Source organism: Meleagris gallopavo, chromosome 4 (genome assembly GCF_905368555.1).
Source record: "Meleagris gallopavo chromosome 4, MGAL_WU_HG_1.1, whole genome shotgun sequence".
In the NCBI taxonomy this organism is placed as follows: Eukaryota; Metazoa; Chordata; class Aves; order Galliformes; family Phasianidae; genus Meleagris; species Meleagris gallopavo.
The window spans coordinates 45,329,016-45,347,083 of record NC_139407.1 but is presented as its reverse complement, the minus strand read 5'-3'; positions in this window follow the sequence as shown (position 1 = coordinate 45,347,083).

The window sequence follows — 18,068 nt, the reverse complement described above, 5'->3', positions numbered from 1 at the left end:
TCCTAAACTCATTAGAAATCAGCTCAAGCAGTGATTACAGGGTGCTGATCTGCCTACTAGCTTTCTATCAATTTTTCAGTTTCCAGCCAACAGCCGCCCTCTAAGCAAGAGCTGCAGACGGCATGAGTCACTGTGTTTGCATACAGTACTGATGAAGCCAAGACTTACCTTTCCTGAACCCATCACTCTTCTGCCCTGTTCTGTCACTGAAGTTATCTGAAGTAACATTTGTCTCTGAAAAACAAATACAAAACAAAAAACCCTAAGTAAATCAGTAATATCTATACTACAGAGAGGATCAGCTTTCTGAAGTTATTAATGCAAGAAAATACAGAAATAGTCATAAAAATATGTCCACAACACAAGCCTCTTGCCACACGCAGCTCCATGTCTCTTTGCCTCATTAACTTTTTCTGTATTTCCTGAGAAACACTGGATTTTCTTCCACAAATTTTGAGATGCTGGAGGGCAAATGGAAATGGGTACTCCCTGTGCAAGTGGAATACACATATTTTTAACCCTCATTATGCACAAGGAGGGTATGTTAAGCAGAAAGAAACATGGAACCATGACACAATGCAGTGCCACATTTTGGAAAACCATAGTCCTTTTGTTCTCCTCCCTCCTTCTGTTTTATTTATATTGTTTCTGCGGTCATTGAGCTCCTAGATCTGGGTTTTCAAAGACTCCCAAGGCATCTCAGGACAGGGAAGCCTGTGGTGTCTCTCTGCAGACCTACACCACTGGCCATGCAGCATCCCCCAGGACTGACAATAATTCAGACCAACACCCTCATCTTGGAGTCACTCACTATCCTTTCCTGAACCAGCTATCATCCTCTCTCCCTCTCAATCTGCTTTTACAATCGCATCCACAATGGATGCTAGTTCCTTTCTAAAGCTGTTAGCAATCAAAATCTTTAGCCCTGAAACTGCTTGGGGAGAAATATCATAGCAACTGCAATCCTAGATGTCCTTCCATTAACTGTAGATGGCTTTCCAACACGCTAATGCGCTTCATGCTACTAGGCAGGAAACATCTGTTTCTCTGTGCTCAACCAAGTTTTCCTTATAAAGCAGTCCTCAGTATGCATCGCTGGGTCAGTTTGGACAGAGACTAGCAGATGAGGTATTTCAATGTATTATATAAGTTGGAAGTGAATTATACTGGAATAACTTCAGGAGGTCCACCTAGAAATGGTTCTCTCGACACACATGGAAGTACTTTATCTCAAAAATAGGAGAATTTATACTTTTTTTTTTTTCTTTTTGAAAGGCTTTTGTCTGTAATATTCCCAAGTAGGAGCTTACTCAAGAATTACTCACCAGTCAGATGCACACTGTGCCTGAGAGCATGACTGCTTGTGTTTTGATATTGGAGATTAATTCCCTTTTCTCCCCAGTGGTGAATTTGCCTAACATGTACAGAGCCACGCGTCTGGAGAAGGGAAGCCTTTTCCTTCAAGATGTGCAGCTCACACAGATGCATGGGCAGTAGGTGTTCTAGCTATCCCTATGGATTACTTCACACTATGATTATAGGTAAAACTAATATGTAATCACTACTTTTGTGCAGTACTGACAAATATTGGATAAGCTTATAAGAGAGTTTAAAAAAAAAAGTATTTTATTACCTTAAACTTTAAACACAATTATATAATCAACTAGAAGAGAAATGTGAATGCTAAATTATGTTGTGAGCTACATACATATTGCAGTGAAATTACCACTGTTTGCACCAATGTCAGTACATAAGAGATCGGAATATTGTGTTCAAATGATCCAGAATTGAAAGTGCTTCTTTTACAGCTTTCTTTTCCATAGAAAACAGCCATTTCTCTGCTGAAGAATTAGTTTTCCTTTATCCTTTCAAATAGCATACAAATATTGAAGAGGAGTGAGTTCCCACACAGTGAGTGAAGATGTTACCAGACAGAATTCACAGTTATTGGGGGAAGAACAAAGCATACTCTTGGGGATGTAGTTACATAATTCTTGTTTTCTCCCCTGTAATAAAGGGGAGTAAGGCACTTACTACACTTCAGTAGACCATTTCTGGATCAACGTATAAAGTCAGACAGTTGCTACTATTCCCAAAAATGCTTCAGCCTACAAAAGATCTGCTCCTGCAAAGGTTTCTAGTACGAGAAATTACTGATACATCAACGCAGCACACGTCAGGAGTTAAAAACCGTCTTTTTCTACTGTGGTTTAAAAAAAAAAAAAAAGCAAAAAAATTACACGGTCACAAGTCAATAAGAATTCAAGGATCTGCAGAAAACACTACCTAATGAGGACAAGTAAGTCCACGCAGCAACTACTTACAGTCAACACAAGTATTTCTCAATATTCAGTATTTTAAGATAAAATATTTGTGTGTAAGGTACTTTGGGACTTCCTATATGAACACTTTCCATTTGGGAATACCTTTTCCAAGTAGATGAAGCAGTACACACGAGTATTAAGAGATGAAGGAAAGAGCCCACAGACAAGAAGCTTCAGACAGCTTCAAAGAAAAGTTTCCTTCTTCCACTAATGGAATTTCTTAATAAGATTGTTTCTATTCAAACTCAGCCTTTGTTTTTCACTCTGACAACAAGTGGGGTGCAGGCAACACACCAGAAGGACAAGATGCCACCCAGAGAGACCTAGACAGGCTTGAACAGTGGGCTCAGGTGAACCTCAAGTCAAGACTGGATCAGGCCCTGGGTTACCTGATTTAGCTGTGCACACCCCTGCTCATGGCAGGGGAGTGTAGGCTAGATGACCTTTAGAGGTCCCTTCCAATTCTAAGGATTCTACAGCTAAGATTTCTGCTGAGCAAAGGTATAGAGCTCTGTATACAACAGATATTCTAAATTATCAAAGGATGAGTCATTTCTCATGCAGAACCACATAGAAGCTCTAATATGCCTATTGCTTTCCATCTATATTTACAGCCTTGATTTTAGTCCCCAGAATCATGGCCTCCCAGTGCACAAAATGCAGTTTGCAGCAGTGCAGCAGAACTCCATGCTACCATGGATTGTTGTGAGTTGCACAGAAGAGGAAAAAAAAAAAAAAAAAAGCTACTGAAGTTATGGTCAAAGCTACTGAATGTTGCCTAGAACACTAGATATAACTTTTACTCTAAAATCCTGATGTGAAATAAAACATCACACAAAACATCTTAAAGTACTTTTAGAAGCATTTAGAGCAAGAGTGAACTAGAAAGCAAATAGCATGCAATCACAAATCATTGTAGCTTCCAAGGTTTTTTGTCAATTATTGATTCCTTAGCATCAATCCAATGTAGATCTTCCAATTTACCTTTATCAACCTAAATCATAAAAGATATATTGATGATCAAGCAGCAATTTCTACTGTTTTGTTCAGATGGAGCTCAGTTGCTTCTTCTTTGCTGTCTCTATGCTATGATCAAAAGTTTGCAAAAGCAAGTTGAGTGATAAAAACATTTTCAAGTTAACTCCTAATGAATGTAACATATGTGTCTAATTACAAGTTAGCAACAGACTTGATAATAAAACCTGTACCTTCAATGTCCACTGCAGGCATGAAAAGTCTCTTCCTGCGAAAGAAGCAGCACTTAGCACCAAGGTATTTTCATTCTGTCAACATCAGTAAGAAGAGCAACCATAGTTTCGCTAGCAGAGATAACCTGGAGGTTAAAAATCAAGCACAGAACAGAAAAACCCTACCACTACACATCTGAAGTATCAGCCATCCCTGAAGCAGCTGTAGAAATGCCTGCAATTACCTCAGGAACGAGGAGCAGCTGAGTTCAGTTCCCAGTTAGCATTTATTGATCTAGTGGTTGTTAACCCTGTACATGTTGGTGAGTCTTTAAGAGTCTTTAAGGTTCTGTCCAAAGTAAGCCATTCTATGATTTAGGAAGTAAGCTAGGAGCGGAAGGATCTTAAGGTTTTACATCTTAGTAAATCCTAGTATAGTCTTAGGTTTGGAGGCAGTGGGAGGACAAGTGATGTGGGAGATAGGTGTGTGTTTAAGCTGTAAGTGTGACGTTTGATCTATTTCTCTGAAAGGCCCTGTAGTTAGTTGCTGAAGGGTTGGAGGAGAGTCTCCTCTTTAAAAAAAAAAAAAAAAAAAAAAAAAATCAGGTGTGTGTCACCACAGCAGAAGATACTGCATTTGGATGTGTGAGCTAGTGGTGGTTCCTCTGGGAAGTGCCAGCAGGGCCTGGTGATATTCATGCCTCCAGAAAGCTGCTCTGGATGTGGATCTGCATGTCTTGTTTATTCCATTTGCTTATCCAGGGCACCCTAGAGATGGAAGATAAGAAAAGATCAGAGGAATTTTTTTCTACCTGCCCTTTATCTTTCCAGCGCACTGTCATATATCTGTAGTTGCATGCACACTGCTAATACTGGAGCTTAGAAGAAAGAGAATGCCTTAAGATGAAAGGAATCACTTAGCAAAGTGTTATGAATGTTCATCTCCTCATCTTTCTGTCTCTCAGTTAGGTGGAGGGAGTGATTTTGCCTGAATAACGTCTCTTTTGCAAGTCTGACACTGGAAATATCACTTGTACAAAGAACATTTATACAGTTGCATGCACACTTCTGTAGGAAGTCTGACCAGAAATTGTAAAACCACTGCAAGCTCGCTGCACAGTGAGCCATTCAGGACACATGATACCACAGCCATTCATATGCAGGTAACAGTGGAATTGCCCTCTTAAAAGTGAAGAGTATTTCTCCCTTTTATTTTACAATATTTAGTGGACAATTCTGCATGTCCTTTGTACTTTACCAGCAGTAAGGGCGCAATCTTCACATGCTTTCACAAGGAGAATTAATCTTTAGGAGTCGTTTAACAAAGCAGATTATATGAAGGTGTTTTCTTAAGGGAGAAGACAAGTAATTTCCTGTTTCACAGAAAATGAATGGAGAAAAATAATATCACAGCCAAGAGACAGAAAGAATCAAATCTCAGTTTGTGTGTATGATTCACGATCCCTTCTTGTGATGAATGAAGCAGCATACATTTTGATATGGAGTCCTTTCACCATGTCCTTGGTTTCGTATTATTTGCAGAGTAAAAACAATTAAAAAGTACTTCACCTCCATGCTCCCTGCAGGAATTCAGATGCTCAAGTCACTCTGTCCTTTCTGGAACACATTAGTTTCACAACAGGTAAGCAGGAAGTAAAGACACTGAGTAATTTAGGAAGCAATGCAATACCTCTCATAGCTGAATGGGATGTATGGCCTTGATTTGAAAAGGAAATTCTACCTTTCTGTCCAAAGCTGTTTTCTTAATGTTGCAGATGTATCTTTGCAAGAGTTAAAGGACAGTCGTAAACATCTCACAGTCAATATTTAGTGTTTACTAGGAAGAGAAAGCTAATGATCGTATGGTCTGTAATGGGTAATTTTTCTAACTTTTATCTTACAGAGTATTCCTCATTTTCACTAGCTAGGGAAAGAATATTCATCTGCCAGTATGTTCTATGGATGCATTCTATAACTGGTGTTTTTAAACTAAAATCAGATGTATAGCATATTTTACAAAGAGACAGGGAGGTATATGGAGATCTAATTCAAGTGTCTTCATTTAAAACAGCACTGCCAAATGCAGGTCATTTGGTCCTTCATGGAAGAAGATGAACTTAGATCTGTTTTCCATTCTTTGTCCTGATACAGCTGTTAGTGCTGTATCTTTGAAGATAAGCTGTCCACATGTCCTTCCAAGGGAAGCCAGATGGTCACAACATATCACTGATGCACAACTGCAGTGTTAGTACAGGCTGAGTGGAACTAACAAGTGGAGCGTGGGTGGGATGCTCAATGACTTAAACATTTGTTTCTTTTTCCTTCTTTAGATGATGCTGGTGGTCCGTGCAGCCTAGTAACCTTTTGGTTCAATTAAAGTTGTAGGTGGATGATTCACACATTATTTTTTCTTAATGCCTGGACACTAATGAAAGCACTCTTCCCACCATATTGTACATCAATATCAGATATGCCGTACTCATAATCACCTAGACTACATCTAAAATGATATTTTGTACTTCACACAATGCTGAAGTAAGCCAAGATTTCTCATATAGTAAATTTAGTACTTTTATGAAGTTATTTTAGAGAGTAATTGTTGGTCTTTCCCGGACAACATTGCAAAACATCCTTTAACAAGGATATACTGACCATTGATCTAAAGCAGTCCTGTATCTTATCTTACTGGTTAGCCTGGCAATGCAATTAGGAAATTCTGTGCTCCTTGGAACGTTACTGGTTCATATTTGATTTTTGCTGCAAGTGCTACTTCATCTCTTTTGTTTTTTCTCTGAATAAAGTCGTTGTGCTTAATGCAGCTTTTGTAAAGGTGATGACAACAGTTTGTGAGACAGCAATAGGTAAGAGGAGGAAAGAGCTCTTGCAGGAGGGTGAGAGCACATGAAAGAAGTGAACAAGAGCCCAACTACCCCGCTGCTTGCTGCTGGAGATACGCTAAAGCTGACTCTTCCAAAGAAAACAAACCCAACCTTTCTATTCCTCCAGTTTTTCTGACTTTTCTATACAAGATCTGGTCACATTACATATTGCTTTGTTACAGGAAAAAAAAAGTAATCCTTAACACTGGTTGAGGTCAGTTAATTCTATAAAATTCACAGAAACATAGAATCATTAAGGTTGGAAAAGACCACTAAGATCATCAAGTCCAAAAACTGTCTCCTTCTGTGCTCTTTTCAGACATATATAATTTGGTCTTAAGTACTTTATAACTTTAGTCCTCTTTTCAGCTTAGCACTTCAAGACAGTGTTCTACAAACTATTATTTTAAATATATAAATATAAAAATATTTATTTAGGAGATATTTTGGGGTAATCCATATTTATTTTGCTGAAAATTTAACTATAAATGAAGTCACACATTTTTTACTTTTCTTGGTATTTCATACTCTTCTTTTATTCTGCATTTAACCATTGTCAACACTAAGAAAAAAATAGCAGAAGTTAGCCTGATTTCCTAGAACAAGCCATGCATAGTCACAGTACATCTCCCTTGGCTTTTGGCCTAAACCACAAGGATTATACTCTTCACTGCCACTCATAACTTCTAGTTTATGCTTTCCAGAGCTAAATTCCTGAATTAGACACCATATTTCTTGCAGAAAATAGTCTAACACGTTGTAAAGAGAGAGTTGGGAGTACCTGAACAGAGTTTTCAGCCACCAGCACGCTGACCAGAGAGAAACCGAAGGCAGCACTGTCAGAACACTGAAGTAATGCAGACCCCTCTGGGATTCCTCTGCACAGCTTGAGGCCATCTCCCCTCCCTGAGGCTGGGGCTCACAGTCTGGAAATCCTCCTCTGGACACTGGCACCTGCCCTGGGCGACGTTTTTCATTCAAAGTTTGGCAGAAGAGAAGCAGCGGGAAGCAGCTCTTCTTTCCTCCCTCAAGGGACATAGATGCAGTCATATGGTTTAAGCTGGTTTTTGAAAAGTAGTTTTCCACCTTGACTCCACTTCTTTGCATGCATGTCCACCTTCTGTGTACAGAACTTGATTTATCAGAGCTGAGGCTGTCTACTGGCTGCCCTTTTGGCTCGCTCCTATTCACACACTGAGCACAGTGCAAACACAGATCCCTCTGTTACAGCCCCCAAAATGAACCCCAGCAGCATGTGTTGTCACCTTCAACTGCTGTAGTAATAACAGCATTCATCATTAGCATTGTTAATTGGTAAACTGCTAGTAATGTTTGTCTTTTGTCTGTTGCCAAGCTCTTTTATTCTGCATAAGGGATACGGTGAAAGTATCTAATACATTTACATGAGCAGAATCTCCATTTTGCTGTTTGTTTTTCTAAATCTGAAGCCAAAATATCTTCCAAACCATTGACACAAAGAAGACAGAAAGCCTTTAAACCTTCAAAAATTAATATTTTTCTAAAGATTTTTTTATTAAATGAACTGTGCTGAAATACTGGATAATTAACAAGGTCTTCAGAAATACAAAATCAAAGCTATCATCATTTTTTACTCAGTTTGGGACAAAAATTGACTACAAACAATTACAGTATACCTTTCAGGTACCAGTGTGAGCCTGCAGGAAAATCAGAGCATCTCTGTAAAGCAGGAATTCCCCTGCCCACCCTCCAATATGTACAGTGGTTCCTGATGACAACAGAGGCCAGCAGCTCACCTATTCCTGTTCAGAAGATGTAGATCCCACAATCAGAAAAGCAGCGTTGAACCTGAATTATTCTGTGTACTGTGTACTAATTGAATTTATTAGTTCCCAGGCATGCAGCTAGGTTAGAGTCTCACTCATAAAATATCTGAAACCTATCAATCGGCTTATATTTAGTCCATTAAAACAAGCAAAACTAGACATTAAAAAAAAAAAAAAACAACACAGCCTTTCTACAGTTTTTCCAAGTCATCCTATGATAATCAGTAGCTGTGAAAATGAAGTCCCTACACACGCATACAGAATCATATCATAGAACAATAGCATGGCTTGGGTTGGAAAGGACCCTAAAGCCCACCCAGTTTCAATCCCCTGCTGTGGGCAGGGCTGGCACTCACCATCTCAGGCTGCCCAGGGCCCCATCCAACCTGGCCTTGAGTGCCTCCAAGAATGGGGCACACACAGGTTCTCTGGGTATCTGTGTCAGTGCCTCTCCACCCTCAGAACAGATATTTTTTTTCCTAACATCTAACCTAAATTTCCCCTCTTTCAGTTTAAAGCCATTCTCCCTTGTCCTATCACTATCAGACTGTATAAATAATCATTCTCCTAAAGGGAGCTATAGAAGGTATCTCTCAGTGGTTCCTGAGATGGGAATCAGGAGTCAGCATGTGTTGGAATGCAAACGCTGAGCTGCACAACAGTGTGCTTGTGCCCCAGTCCTGGGGAAGGGTGGGTGCAGCACTGCGCTTTAAACAAGGGCCCACGAGTGGAGCCAAGATGCTGAAAGCCATCATTATAGAGCCTGAGACAAAACAGAACAATAACAACAAACAGTGGGTAACCTTTTTGAAGTGGATGTGCTCCTCTTTCCCTGTTTTCTGAATCTTCTTAAATTTTGATTGGCTTTAGGTTAGAAAGCAATTGGCAGACAGTCAAAATTTAAAATTGATGAAGCACAATCAGTCTGTTCATGGGCCTCTTGGAAAAGAAAATAATGATCTTTCAGACAAAAATGTTCAGAGGAAGCTAAGCCACAATGTCAACACGTAAGAAAGCAAACAGTGGCACTAAAATGTCTGGAGCAAACAGTATTTAAAAGAAGGATTTGTCCTGGAGGAGTTGTGGCAGATGTAGAGAGCTTTGTGCTTGGCGATCTGCAGGACACTCCTTTATGCTTCTAGGACATGATGGCAACACAGCGAGGCCCAGGGTCACAATTCATTTGCAGAAATCACATTAGTTCAGAGGTGTGACCTGCAAAAATGTGATTCATGACATGAAGGAGTGGTACGGCTGCATTTATCCAAGAATTAAAAAAAGTCAGCCTCATAAAGTACCATCGAAAAAGGTAACCCAAACAAGAGCACCTAACACACTTTGAGGGAGCTGTGACCTATGGTTAAATTTTTATTTTTTTTTTTATTTTTTTTTTGCTAAGAAGGCATATGAAATACATGCACTAGTCTCTCCTCAGCAGGAGTGTGGCAGTGCTAAGTCACTGTGAGTCCATCGCTTACTTTCTCTTCTCCCTGCACAAAAAGAAGCAAATGCCATGGGACAACCTGCTGGGTCCTGGCTCTGAATCCCCTTGGGATGCCAGGGCAGCCTGTGGGATGCTGGGATTCTGATGGAGCTCATGAGTTCGGCAGTTCTAAAGCTCAGTATTTGATTTGTATATCAAATTTGATCTACTTTTACATCTGTATATCCGAGCGATGTGTCACTGTCTACTTGAGACTAGTAAAAGCTGCAAGAGACAGATAAAGGAAAGGTTTGAAACAGAGTCACTCAAATTTGAAGACGTGGAAGCCTCTGGTCAACTGTGAAGATGATGAGATTTGGCAGTCAACCAGACAAAACTTCTAAAATGGCATTGTGGTACCTTACAGAGAAGACTTTGGGATGTGCAGTTGCTTCTCTTCAGCAAATCCAGGCCTCTTTATGGGTATCTGTCAGGTAATATGTGAAAATATCAATAATAGTTCTCTTTTTCTTCATGCCAAAAGGCGTAGTTGCAGGTAGAGGCCTTAGATGTATAAGTGTGCCCAGAAGAAACGACGTTCCTTCCAGTCAGCCAAGCAGCAAGTTGTGCCTAGACTGTAGCCGGACTTTTTGGTGTGTGAAGGATCAGGGATGGGATTAAGTGAAGGATCTGTTCTTATGGGTTTACCAGTTGTCTGCTGGAGTAGTTTGAACATTTGGGGGGGGCAGGAGAGGGAGGGCAGTGGGCTGTGTGTGTACATGTGTGTGAGGAGCTGGGGAGCGGATAGAAAATCTGTAACTAATAGGCACCTTTTCATCTTTCTTTCTCTGTTTTCCTTCCAGTGGTGCCCAGATAGAGGACAAATCTTCCCATAAACAGTAATCCTTTAGAAAGTGCTCAAGTACTGCTATTACTTAACTTCCTGATTAGTAGCAGTCACCACCTGCTCCTCCTGCTCCTCATTGTCCGGCATAATGGAAGCGTTCATTTCCCCTGGCTGTGAAAAGGTAATGGGAGGGGAGTCCCTCTTCTCTGCTTTGGCAAAAAGAGCAACAGGCCCTCCTTTTCTCCTGTAACTAATCCCAGACCATATTTATCCAAGAAAATAAAATTCTGTTTCTGCCAACAAATAGCTGGATAAGGCAGGTTATGAACACTTTTGGAAAACAAAACACCGCACAAAAGCAATCATTCTGATCACTTTGAACTAAATCAAGGATTCCTGCTGCAGGGCTCTTTTATTGCCTGACTGTGGCTTTGAGATCCCAAAGGAAAGACAATATATTCAATATTTTTGACACCTCAGTCATGCAAAGACTTCTGTTTTCTTCTGAACTTAATAGCTGAAGCTGCCAAGAGAGCTGCACATGCTGCCTTGAAAGACAGCTGTTAAAATAGTCTCCTTTGATCAAAATTCTTCCACATTTATAGTTAGAGCAGATAGAGTATTATAGGAATTTCTTAGCACGGGCAGAAAATCATAAAAAGAATGAAAGTTGCAAAACCCAAAAACTGCATTTGTCATGAGCGGGCATAACTTTTGAAATGTCAGTTAAAAGGAGACAACCCCTGAATAGACACTGAGGATTCTCAGACTTTCTATTTCCCTAAAGTCCCCTATTGTTTTACACCAAGAGTGGTGCTGTCTCTTCCTAGGGAAGCACAGGCGGGCAGTAGATTAGTCCTTATTTAGATGGTAAGTTCCAGCCTATTTGAATTGTATTAAGCATTCTCCTTCCTTCTGTGGGATTTGTCATAAATCTTGAGTAAATATACTTAGCGCAATCTCAAAGACTGAAGTTTTGATTTCTCAGAGGGCTCAAATCTTTAAGCCTTAAAACTTCTCTTGTTTAAGGGAGATAAAGCAAAAGAATCTACTTGTCAAAACAAACACGGGGAAAAAAAGCCTCCCTACAACCCTAGACATTATCTCAATGGGAAGTGGCACTCATTTGAGGCTTTTTGCTAGCATTCTTTGCCCAGGAGTGAAATCTATTATAGGAATTAGTACTGCCCCTTAAAATGGTAGCATCGCTAAGAAGCAAATGAATCCTACTCTCCTTCCCTCTGTTTTCCTATCCATTCTCCTTCTTCTAAACAGTATTCAAAGGTTTCTTCAAAGGTCTTCATCCTATCTTTGTTGCCATGGTCTCTCACAGAGTTGAATCAACATTTTCAAAACTAATGCCTGCTCTAAATGCATTGTTGTTGAGATGCTGAGTCAGTTCTCTGCTGACTATGGAGAAAGGAAAAAAGGATCTTTGAAAATCAGTTTTAACATTCAACTAACCTGAATGGGGAAAAGCAAGAGATCTGTACTCTGCTAGAAAGAAGCAAAACTTCTCAGGAGTGAGATGCCTTGCATTTCGGGAAGAAAAACAAACCGTCCTGAGCTTTTTGTGCCAGCTGTTCTGTCTTTTTCCTCTTTCGCTTTATTCATACTAGACCTGAGAAAGATAATTGCTTCTTAGAAGGAAAAAAAAAAAGAAAGAAAAAAGAAAACAAAAAGCCACTGCAGAAAGATCCTGTTGATTAACACATAGATCCCAAAGTAAACCCTTGCTGTGAGGGTGACAGGGATGCTTGGTATGCAGTAGCAGTGACAGGCAATGCTAGCTTTGGCACGCTTGAAGCAAGCAGGGGTAAATGGTGAAGAAGCATCATTATTTTAAGGGAACTAACAGGATACTATGCTTGTATCAGGTGTTGTTTGCCTCTCTTGTTTAACTACTTGCACGTTCTTTGGAACAAGGTCCAACTCTAACACATGTATTTGTACAACACACAGAAAAATGTTTGCTAGCCTAATTTGAACTTCTCAGCTTTGCTCTATAAATAAGAACCTCTATTTGCTATGTAAATGAGAGCACTAGACGCTTCGTAGTTGAATTACCAGAAGAGACGAGATCTTTGTCACAGGTGAAGCTGCATCAACCTTAAGCTGCCTTTAGCTGCCCAGCCCCAGCTCTTTTAGTTCCTTTGAACAACTGTCCTGAGCCAGTGGTCTGACATGGCATGCTAAATTCTGTATATTTGTTCATTATTCCTAGGGGAGAAATCCACACGAAAATTCTGCTGGTGTATTTATATGCCTCGGCTAGAGAAACTATTCATCTGTCTGCAACAGATTTCACCTTCATGTAACAGATGATGACTTTGCCAGAGACTTTCTGGACGTTGTAGCAACCGCAGGTTTTACAGCATGTATTTGTAATATCGGTCATAAACTGAAAGAAAGGAAAAAAATCCAAAAGTGATTAGATCCTTACAGTGTGCTCGAAAACAGCCCTTCATCCTCAAGGAAAATCACAGTTTAATGGGGAAAGTTGTTAACCGCAGCTTAGGAAATGTAAATGCAGTCCCTTTACCCTTCTGCCATTCTATTTCCCAGTGCTAGGGAATTCAGGCAGCGAATGAAGAAATGCCAGAGAAGGATCTGACAACAGCATAGGAATGTGTTGTGGGTCTTGATTGCTGAGATAGATGGGGCACAATATCTGATACATTTCATGGTGACAAGACTCCTATAATTAAAAAAAAATAAAAATAAAAATAAAAAAGGCATCTATGTGAAGTACATTCTTAATTGGGAGTAGTAACAGTTGTCCCCAGTTTTCCTATAAAATGAACACACTGAAACACAGATTGTGATCACTGCCTTTAAAGTTTCCATGTTTTGAAGGCTTAAAGATATTCCCAAAGAGACCATACCCAAATTGTACGTTGTTATTTATGAAGAGAGACCATGCTCCATTTTTTTGCCCTTTTCTCTGTGACGATGTCGCTTTTCTCCCCACAGTTTTAATTCACATAACTCTCCCCATTTCACCTCTAAATCCTTTCCTTTCTGGTCTTTGGAATTTCCACTTTACTTTTTTTTTTTTCTTTCTTATCATTTGTGTGTGTGTGTGCTATTTGTCTTCCCTCACTAAAATCCACTGATTTTCACTACTCTTCAATTTACATCCTCTCCCTAAATTCCAGCCTCCCAAAACTTTCCTGTTCCTCCTTTCTAGTCTGTTCTTCGCTTTACAGACTATTTTAGCACTGTTTGTTGCTGGAGCTTCCATGGCCTTTTAGATTTCTAGAATTTATTTCCACACTCTGACCAGTCCTGTCAACCCATCAATCCTACAGCTCAACGTACTGTGAGCACTTGCACTGCAACAAAATACTTCATCACTTGAAATCCATTTTCCCAATTAATGCCTTTTGTTGGATAGCAGTGCACCTGTATTCTTCTTGTGACTTTCCGTCTTTTGGATTCCCCCAGGCTCATTTATTTTACGTCCAACAAGCATTTCTTCTAATGAGTAAATTCTCAGAGCTACAACATTTCACTATGTTTTCTGTTATCCTTGGTTTGGTCTCAGATGCACTGCCCTTTTTGTGCCAACTGATGTCAACCAAAATCTCTCTCCTTTCCATGTCCATTTCAGTGCCATCAGCAATTGTGATGAAAGGAGTGGAGAGTAGTCTCCTCCCCGTCTGCCCACTTGGGCTTCCTTCCTTGCAGCATGTAGCCTCTCCATGGAAAAGATGCACCAGTACTCAATGCCACACGGGTGGGTTTTCCCACCCCACACGCAGCACAGAAGAGGGATGAGCACTGCCCTCCTCCCTTTCTTCACTCCACACTATTGGCTTCATCTTCATCCCCTCTTTGGGCAGATTCAATGAGGGCTCTGACATCACATCTGGGGACCTGGACCTCCCCAACGCTCATCAAGCAAACAAGAGTGTCTGCCTCTTCTCAGTAAGGGCCAAGAATGAGAACAGCAAGGGTATTTCAGGTCAAGCCTGAGGCAAATTATCAGACAAGTTGCAAAGCTCACACAACATGTGGCCACATTATGTGTGGCTCCAGTCAGCACTAACAGCCTTCATTGAGCTCCATGTTTAAACAATTTGAGCAAACAGGAAATACAGAAGATAGGAGTGGGGAAAAAGCCTTCGAGGAATTGGAAAGATCACACTGCTTAGTATACTTGGTAAGCAAACATTGCAGCAGTGAGGAGGGCAGAGTACTCACGGGATAGACAGAGATGTGCCTAACTTCCTGCCGTGCAAAACCAAATGTACATAAATAAGTCATCCCATTTTAAAAAGTCACTCAGCCAGCGATTTTCAGAGCTGCATAGGAAACTGATTGCTGGTTTAGACTGTGCTTGATCATGTGAATTATCTGGGAGAAAAAAATTGTGGTTTTGATTTAGCAGCAAGGAAACCAAAATGGGGGGGAAAGGAGGAAAAAGAAAAACAAGTCTTAGTAGTAACAAAGTAAAATTCAACCACACCAATATAAATAACGTTGATACCAGTGTTGGGAAGTAAATATAAAAACATTTTAAAATAGAACTTAGAAACCATATTGTATTATTTAGTATGAAAATAATAGGCTTTCAAGGCAGAACTATTAGAGAATGTATTTAATCCAGAGCAGAATTGGCTATGAAACCGTCCACTCTACCATGGGAATGCTTAGCTCAGTATCTGGTAGGTTGCCAGCCATTTAAAATGTTTTTGTGTTGGTTTAATGATTGTTCCCATGAGCACTGATGGTAAGGGTTGACATTAATTAAAATACTAAGTCATCAGAGCTTGCATTGTGGGGAAAGGGAGAATGGGCTGGATCCGATTGTCTTCAAGGTTTCTTTGGCCTTCCACATTATTTTTTTTCTTCTTAGATGCATCATACATGCCAAGTATCCTCTTAGCAGAGGTATAACAATGTAAACAGACTGTCTCTGCAAATATAATCTTTTTAGGTTTTCCACACACTCGTTTAACTGATTAGAGGACACTCATTAAAATCAGCTAATCATGTAATGTGGCTGTGTTCTGAATGCTAAACAAAATGCCTAAATGAAAGAGGATTTTAAAACATTGTCTGCCTCTCTTAATTTATTTCTACTGTATACTCAATGGCACACAATACAGTAGGAATGCTGGGCCCTATCCTCATTAACCTCAAAACTCATTATCTCATATAAAATCCAGCCTTTTACATAGAGTGTACTGGAAAAGGTATGGAAAAGGATATGAAAGACAATGTCTTTAGGGATAGATTCTTGGAACACTACAAAGGATTTCACTTAGAACTGTGATGCTAATATAGAACAGCACAAAATTGCAAGTATGATGCTATGCTGAAACAAGACTTGCAGAATTTGGATACAGTAGCTATCATTATGTCTTTCACTGTCACTTCATTAACTATCCAAGATTGCTCAGAGAGGTTGTGGATGCCCCATCTCTGGAGGCATTTCAAGGCCAGGCTGGATGTGGCTCTGGGCAGCCTGGTCTAGTGGTTGACGATCCTGCACATGGCATGGGATTGAAACTAGATGATCACTATGGTCCTTTGCAACCCAGGCCATCCTACGATTCTATGATCCGGATCTTCACGGGCATACAAGCAGAGCTCATTTAATACATAGAGTTTTCTAAAGGCCAAATACAGGAGTCAAGGCTGCACTTTTCTGCTACCACCACCTAGCCAGTGAATCAGCAGAGAAGCAAATCCAAATAAGGTATTCAAATGAGCTACCATCCCGGCCCTGGTACTGGCACAAGGAACGGGGCTTCCTGTGACACCGGGATGCTGTGCAGTAGAGTCCTTACCTCTAAGTACCCGCAGCTCAGCCACCATTGCTTTGGCAAACACAGACGTCGCTCAGCCAAGGCCCTTCATGCAGCCGTGTCACCCTGACATCGGGTGGGGCTGAGGTCACCACAGGCTGGAGATTTATGCTTGGAAGGGATGGGCATACTTGTTGGCTTTTGGATGTGAATCTCCAGCCTCCTCGTATACAAACGACCAGGTCTTTGAGTCCCCCCATGTAACATGGAAGAAGGAGAGCGTTTGAGGAGGCCTCGTCCACGCACGCGGGGCAGTATGCCCGCTGCCCTCCTGGGGCTGTTCTCCAGCAGAACCACCTCGGAGCACGAAGGAAGCTTGTCGTTGGGGAAGGGGGAACGGCTTGCTTTTGTTTTTGTTGAAAAGCGTTTTTTGTCTAAGCGCTGGGAGAGACGCGTCCGATGTGCGATTCCCCCCGCCCCTTCCCCTCGCGCTGGGTGCGGAGCTGGAGAAGCCCGCAGCGCTTCCGCAGGGCCGGGGCCCCGCTCCCCATCGGCGGGGCGCTGGGAAGGGGCCGGGGGCCCCGCTTTGTGGCCGCCCGCCGGCCCCGCCGTGGTCGGAAGCGCCAGGGTAATCCGGGGAGCCCTCCGCAGCGAGTGGGTGGTCCGCGGGGACGAGGCACGGGCTCCGCGCTGCCCGGCCGCTGGCCTGAGCCAGCTCCTGCAGCTGGGCCGAAGGCGGCCGCAGACCGCTCTCGGCACATTTCTTCATTTCTCACTTGAGTGCCCTTCTTTAGTTCCCTTTCAACTGCCCACTTTATATCGGCTTCATTACACCACCGCTCCATTTGTAATGTAAATCGGGAAACTCAGGGAAGTTTTTCTTTTGGCCTTGTCTACGGAAGAATACCGAGAGGTATTCAAAACGTATTAACACAAATCAATGGCACCAATAAAAGCAAAATCTCCTTAGCAACATAATCTTGATTGCAAAAGGAGAACTGAGAGCATTTAGCAGAACAGTGGCCCACATGGAATACGCATTTGTCTAGAAGAATGCAGCACAAAGCCTAAAAGAGAGATGCTGAAAAAATCCAAAATTAACTCACACCGAACAGTTACTCTTTTTTTCAAAAGTACACAATTGGCTACATTAAATCTACCGTGCGCTTTTCTGCTCAGCAACATTGTATCATACCGCTTTGCAAGGCGAAATTACAACACGGAATGCTTCACAGCCCCTGGCCGAGCACCCTCCCGCACGCACTCGGTCTGATGCGCGCTGCGTTGGCGCAGACAGTTGATAAATCACACATGCACATATCACACATGCAAGGTACGAGGAAGCTGCTAAGATCTCTACACTCGAGTAACCCGAGAGCTGTAAAGTGTTCCACTCGCAGGAGAAAAAGCCAGCTCCTTATATACCACACTAAGCCCCACGCCCCCGAAAGCACAGGATGCCTTCTGTTCGCTGGTTCAGGTCTGCCTGCATCTGGTGTCGGAGCCCTACACACACACAGGAATTACACGAATGGAGTGATTCCCTTGTGAATACACGGTGTCTACCTCAACGAGATGTGAAGTACATATGGAGAAAACTAGCACATTAAAAGCGTGAAACAGCTTCAATATTATCACCCAACCATAACGGTAACATACACAACTGAGCTTACTGGCATTAGGATGTGAAAAGCTTGAGTAACTCCAAGCGCAGACTTGATGCTAGCCTGGAAATTTGAAGACAGGCAATTCCTCTAAGTTTGGTGACTCTTGGACTAGAGTTAAATTACTGCTTTCCTTTCTTCTTCCTCCACCTCCCCAATCCAACCAAACATTAACTAGAAATG